Source organism: Choloepus didactylus, chromosome 10, assembly GCF_015220235.1.
Source record: "Choloepus didactylus isolate mChoDid1 chromosome 10, mChoDid1.pri, whole genome shotgun sequence".
NCBI classification, from domain to species: domain Eukaryota; kingdom Metazoa; phylum Chordata; class Mammalia; order Pilosa; family Megalonychidae; genus Choloepus; species Choloepus didactylus.
In genome coordinates, this window is record NC_051316.1 from 39,931,600 (window position 1) to 39,938,438 (window position 6,839).

Here is a 6,839-nt window from a genome sequence, read left to right on the forward strand (position 1 = left end):
ATTTTGCTGCTAATTATGTCTTCATGAGTATATGAAAGTTCTTTGATATTTTGTTATTGCCTTGTGTTTTTTAAATAGCCATTGCTTTTGAAAATCTGAGTATCAACATTTTCAAAAGTTTTATATGAAGTATTTATGTAATTTAAGAAATTACAGTAGTACCATTTTGATTAGTCTGAATGTTTTCAGGCATTGAAATAAATCTTGACTAAGATAATTTTCCTTTTTGTGTCAACCTTATCTATCTATATATAAATTCCTAATTTGTTGGCTTCATATTTAAGCCTAGGGAAGAAGGGCTAATTATGTTACTTTAAGGTGTGTCCAAGACCCTGCATACCAAATTATTAAAGGTGGCAGCTACAGGAGAACTTGGCATGCAGCGGTAGTTCTACAGCCAAGGTCCTTGCCTTCAAGTACCCTGTTTTTTAATAGCAGCAGCACAGTGAGTGAGGTTTACTTGGAAATCAGTCACAGGGCTATTGGGACTCCCCTCCCAAAAATTTACTTTCAGAGAGTGAGGGTCACCATTTAATGTTGGACTTACAAGAGCCAGAGGAGTATAAAATCAAGGTCTGGGTTCTCTTACATAACTCTTACTCCAGAATGTGATTCTATAACCTTATGATTTTTGCCATCAACCCCATCAGCAGGAACCTGGAGCTCATTTGCCTGTCTCTATTGTGTGCAGATTCTCATCTCCTTCTTTAAACACATCCTTGGAGCCCTTGTTTATCGATTATGGAGGCTTAAAAGCTTGCAGCCAGGGTTGACCATGTGACAGTTCTGATCAGGAAAATGTAAGCGGAAATGTCGAGATTAATGAGGATGGTTTTGTTTTCTTGCCAGAAGTGAGCCTTTTTCTGTTCCACTTTTCTTACCTGGTAAATGAATGTGGGACTGATAGAGGAGAAATCAGTCTGACTTTCATAGGTTGTGCTAGGAACAACAAAGCTACCCTGCAAAAAGAGATGCCACCATTAAGCAAGAGTTAGCAGAAAAATTGTAGAACAGGATCTACAAAGCAAAGATGGCAGGTACAGGAATTATCAGGTAGAGAATTTGAAGTGACTGTTTAATATGTGTAAAGAAGTAAAAGAGAGTATCAAGAAATGGTAAAATAACAAAGTTCCATAAAAAATGACTAGCCAGACTTGAATTGTCCAAAATGGAATTTATAGTGATAAAAAACAATTGAAATTAAAACTTAAAAGATGGGTTAGGTACAGATTAGATAGTTGGAGAGAATCAGTGATCTGTGATAACTGATAAGTCCATAATACACTGTCACCTATTGTCTGTCAGCTCCAAATCCATCCTTCCATACTCTGTGGCTGTGACTACATTTCTTAGACATTTGGCTCACTGTTAGGTCAGGTGATAAGTAGAGGTTGAGCCCCAGCTTGTTTTATTGGCAGCTTGGTGAGTCTAAGATTTATAGCTTTAAATGCATATGTTAGACTAGAAAGGTTGATTAGAAGTTAAATGAATGATCTAAATTTTCATCTTAGAAGAAACTGGAAAAGCAGCAAAAGAAAATAAACAAGAAAGGAACTTATACTGTATGAGTCTTCTTAGACATTTGAAAAACAGGCAAAACCAGTCTGTAGAGCTAGAGGTCAGGGCAGTGGTCGTCCTGGGGAGGGAGTAAGCATGAAGGGGCGCTGGGGGTTCTACCATCCTGTTTCTGGGTCTGGGTGACAAGAGTGTTTCCTTTGTGAAAATTCATCAAGCTTTGTATTTCCTTGTGCACAAATAAGAAAAATAATAATATTCTGTATAGCTCAGCTGTAAATATAATTTGCATAGTTATAAGAATTAAGTCACTGAATTTTCATATAACAAGATATAAATTTATTGGAAGGATGAGGAAGGAAGTGTGGAAGAACAGAAATGGAAGGGAAGGGTATGGAAAAGAAATGCTCATCTTCCATTATAGGGAAACCTATAGGTAGGTGTTTATCCTGAAAACACAAGAAGCAGCAGTATAAGCTTCTCACTTAGAAATTGGTTGCTTCTGAGGAGTGGGAAATGGGTTGGGTGATGGAAGCAAACAGGTTAATACTTCTTTTTCTTAATGTATCTTATAGAAAAATTTGATTTCTTAAACTGTGTAGATGTATCTTTATGAAAATTAAAAATGTTAGCCTTTAAAAATTACGTGTTTTGAGGGTGTCCAAAAGATTAACAATTGGACCCATTGCTTTAATTTTGAGGTCCTTTATCTGAAAATGTTTCCCAACTTTTTGACACTGTCTAAACATACATATATGTTTAAATATATATAGACATATTATTCTACTTAATGTAGTTTGCTCTTCAAATTGATCATTTATTTTCATCCTGTCTTTATTTCTCATATCAGCATTAAAGCCGAAAAGTCTTTCCCTGTATAGAAGTTTACCTGCTGGCATGTAAATATGTGAAATAAGCCAGGCGCAAAAGGACAAACATTGGATGATTTTTCTTCTATGAAATACTTAGAATAAGCAAATGCATTGAGATAGAAAGCAGAATTGTGGTTACCAGGGGTGGGGGCTGGTGGGAATGGGGAAGTTAAGTCTGGAATAGAGGTAAAGGTTACACAATCTTGTCAGTGTACTTGATGTCATAGAATTGTCCACTTAAAATGGTTAAAATGATTTTTATATTAAGTATCCTTTATCACAAAAAATTTTAAAAAATTACACAAGTCAAAATTATATTTAAAGAAATAACTCTTATTTTTCTTTCGTGAAAAAACTAAAACAAACCAAAAGTATATATGAATTCTCCTTGACTTATCATTAAATTGTTAAAATCTGGGTCCTTTGAAGCTCAAATCTAAGCTTTAATTCTTTGTATTTCTCTTTGCATTTTAGCTAAGGCCTCCTTATTCTGAACCATAGTGGCCTTGGCTGAGTTTGAGCAGGCAAAGGTGACTGAGCAAATAAAAAGGTCTTGCTTTTCTCCCTCAAGCTCTTGCATAACAAGCCCATAGACTTTGAATTTTCATACGTTAAATAAGTATTATCTTTTGTGTTTTACAAAAGCAGACCTAAGCCTTGTAAACATGTTCATTTCAGATAGGTAATTAATTATAAGTACCAGAAACAGATTCTGGCTGATTTAAGAAGGAAAGGCATTTATTGGAAAAATGACAGATGGCTTAGAGAACAGATGGGAAAGCTGGAAAACAAGGTTTGGAAACTGGGTGAGAAACAAAGGGAGCTTCCGGTCATCGGAGCCAGAGGCAGTCACATCAGAGAACCAGCTCAGCCAGGACAGCTGCCCCTGCTGCTGAAGCGAGGATGCCACAGCTTCCGCCCAGACGCCACCGGAACTACGTCCTGCACACTGCTGCTTGGCACTGTTGCCCTAATAATGTCCTCGCTTCTTTATATGTTTAGCACTTGATTGGCCAAGCTTAAGTAATGTGTCCATATTTTAGCTGCAGTGGGGATGGGGGGTGTTTGCTATAAAATTGAGTGCCTGGTTGTTTCAGCTTCTCTAAAGAGAAAAACACTTTTCCAACAAGTCTAATTCAGTGGGGGATTCCCTAAGCATAGAGAGGGAATTCAGATTTGGGGCAATCAAAAAAAGAAGAAGAAGAAAAAAAAAATACACACACACACACACACACACATATCCCTAAAAGATATGATGATCTAAATACAAGCTATCCAACCACTCCTTCAGTCATTCCAAAAATTATTCATCTCATTAGACTGTTAGAAGATCACAAAACAATGTGCCTAGAAATACCAGGGAAAGAGTTGCAGAGAACATGGCAGTCTTTTTTGTTCATTTATGTAAAGGACCAAAAAAAACCCAAAATGTCTCTCATAGTGCTTCTCTTTTCATCTTGATTTGCAGAGAGCTCAGGGCTAAACTAATTTCAATCACAGTAGCTATAATCTAGAAGCATGATTTTCAGAATGTTCTTCATGAAAGAGCCTCAGGTGATAAGCTAGCAAAGGGAAATCTGCCCCCTTCCCATCCTGCTAAAATTAGGGCCATGCAGATTTAACCATTATATATACATGGGTGCTACAGAGGACTACAAAAAAAGGCCTCCACTGCTAAGAAATACTTTTGCTTGGTTCGATTGGCCCCCTCGCTTCCTCTTCCCTCACTGCTGTTAAAATAAAAACTTGAGCAAAATTCGGTTAGATCTCAGAGAGTTTCATTGAATCAGTCAATGAATGGGGAGGCAGTGGGGAATTCTGCTGAACAAAGTGGGCAGCAGGCCCTTATAGATAGAATAAGGGAGTACTTGGGGAGGAAATTGTCACTAGTTAATACAGACTACATTTCCTAATGCCGTTAGTGCAGGCATTTGCTTAGCAATGAGGAAATGAGCTGGTGTAAGAGTAAGGAGCTGTCCATGTCTGATTGGCTGATTTAAATTCCGTTTTCTGGGTAAGTTGGGCATTTACAGGGAATAGAAATTTACCTAGATTTTGATTTTGCTGCCATGGGTCTTGTTAGAAACAAGCATTATACAAAAAATGCTCACCCAGTTCTGGAGGAGAAAATAATTTATTTACGATCTTGCAAGAAAGGACACAGCCAAAAACGTGGTAGGCTGGTGCGCCAGAGGAAGAGGATGGCGATCTTTAAATCTCCTACTCTTAATGCGCGAGTCCCTCCCATTTCCCCATTGACTGGGTACTACAGAGGTTACAGCCTATCTGAGAGAACTAACTAATTCATCTTTGAGATTTTAATTTGTACAGCCTATCCAAGAGAGCCAACTAGCTCATTATTGAGATTTTGAACTGATGAGCCTGTCCAAGAGAGTTCAGTTTAAAATTTTTTTTGTTGGGAGTTCCCGCCTCTGATTTTACCTCATATCTCTTTACATTCCAGTAACCATGGTTACTTTTCCATATAAGGAGCTAGCATAGATTCTCTTTCTTCCCTTTACCATAGGGCTTGTTTAAGCTGGTTCTGCCTCCATTTTCCTTATTCCATGCTGTCTCTATGTGAAAACTAAACTTATCCCTTTCTTACAGGTCTTAGCACAGGGCCTCTTTGGTTGGGCCTACTGGATTTTATTAATTACTGTTCACATTCTTGATTTCCATGTCAACGATTTCATTTTACAATAGTTGCTCAGGTACTTTTGGGAAAGCAGGTGGGTGTAAATTCTGGAGGGGTCAGTATTTCCTGTCTATCAACTATCAGAAATTTTTGTGCGCTGCCTCGGCATCCGTCTATAAACCACTTGCCTCGACCCTGACCTTTGGCCTAGTTGATAAGCAGCTTCCAGCCTTGGGGGCACAAACTCCCCCAGTGTCTAAACCCCCGCCTGTGACCATCACACCACTCACACACCTCACCCAAACTCCACCCCGGTCCCAAATCATAAGCTCACCATCCCCATCGCCCTCAGGACCCCAGTCCTTTCACCTTCTGCACATGCTTGCTTTAAACTAACCAATCCTGACATCTGTGGGAAATCGACCAAACTCCAGCCCCAGATCACAATAAAGGCACAATCCATCAAGCCCATGAGCAGCTCTTGCTCTGCCTGTGTGTTCCCCAAATTGCTCTCTCTGGGACCTGTGCATAACACATGATCTTTTCTCATGCACTATGGCCTTGATTTCCCATTGTATCACACTTGACCTCCAACTGTACCCAAATTTAAAATCCGGCTTACTAACTGAAACACTGCACACTGAGAAGATTGCCTGGTGTGAGTTCTACTTGGATCTCTGTGAACAAATATCTGCTGTTAACTATGAGTCACTCCTGGGAATTCCAGGTAATTGTTAGCATCCCTTTAAGCCTCTCTGAACGTTCAAAATATTTTCTAGGTCTGCCCAGGGTGATGTTAGCCTTACAAATTTGAGAATATTTTCAATTAATTAATGGTTCCTACCTAATACATTATTTCTGTTGTAGAAGGAGCACTTCCCAAATCTGGGTTCATTGCTTGGTGCGGCCAATGGAAGTCACACCGAACCTGGCTGGAGGGAAGAAGATGGTTTATTTACACTGGTGGGAAGACAGGGGGAAGCTTTCCCAAATCTGCCTCCCCCAAGTGTTTCTCTGATTGGGTTTTTTTTTTTTTTTTTTTTTTTTTTGAGGATATTAACTTTTTTTTTTTTTTTTAATCATCATTTTATTGAGATATATTCACATACCACGCAGTCATACAAAACAAATTGTACTTTCGATTGTTTACAGTACCATTACATAGTTGTACATTCATCACCTAAATCAATCCCTGACACCTTCATTAGCACACACACAAAAATAACAAGAATAATAATTAGAGTGAAAAAGAGCAATTGAAGTAAAAAAGAACACTGGGTACCTTTGTCTGTTTGTTTCCTTCCCCTACTTTTCTACACATCCATCCATTTCCCTTCTTTTTTCAAATCACCTGTATGAAAAAAAAAGTTAAAAAGAAAACAAACATACAATAAAAGAGCATTTCAAAGAGACCATAGCAAGGGAGTAAGAAAAAGACAACTAACCTAAGATAACTGCTTAACTTCCAACATGTTCCTACTTTACCCCAAGAAAGTTACATAATATAGCAACATTTCAGTGAACTTGTTCCTACTACAACCATCAGAAATTAACAGACCATAGTCATTTCTGGGCATCCCCAGAACGTTAAATAGCTTATCTGTTCTTCCTGGATTATTGTTCCCCCTTCCTTAATTGCTCTCTACTGCTAGTTCCCCTACATTCTACATTATAAACCATTTGTTTTACATTTTTCAAAGTTCACATTAGTGGTAGCATATAATATTTCTCTTTTTGTGCCTGGCTTATTTCGCTCAGCATTATGTCTTCAAGGTTCATCCATGTTGTCATATGTTTCACCAGATCGTTCCTTC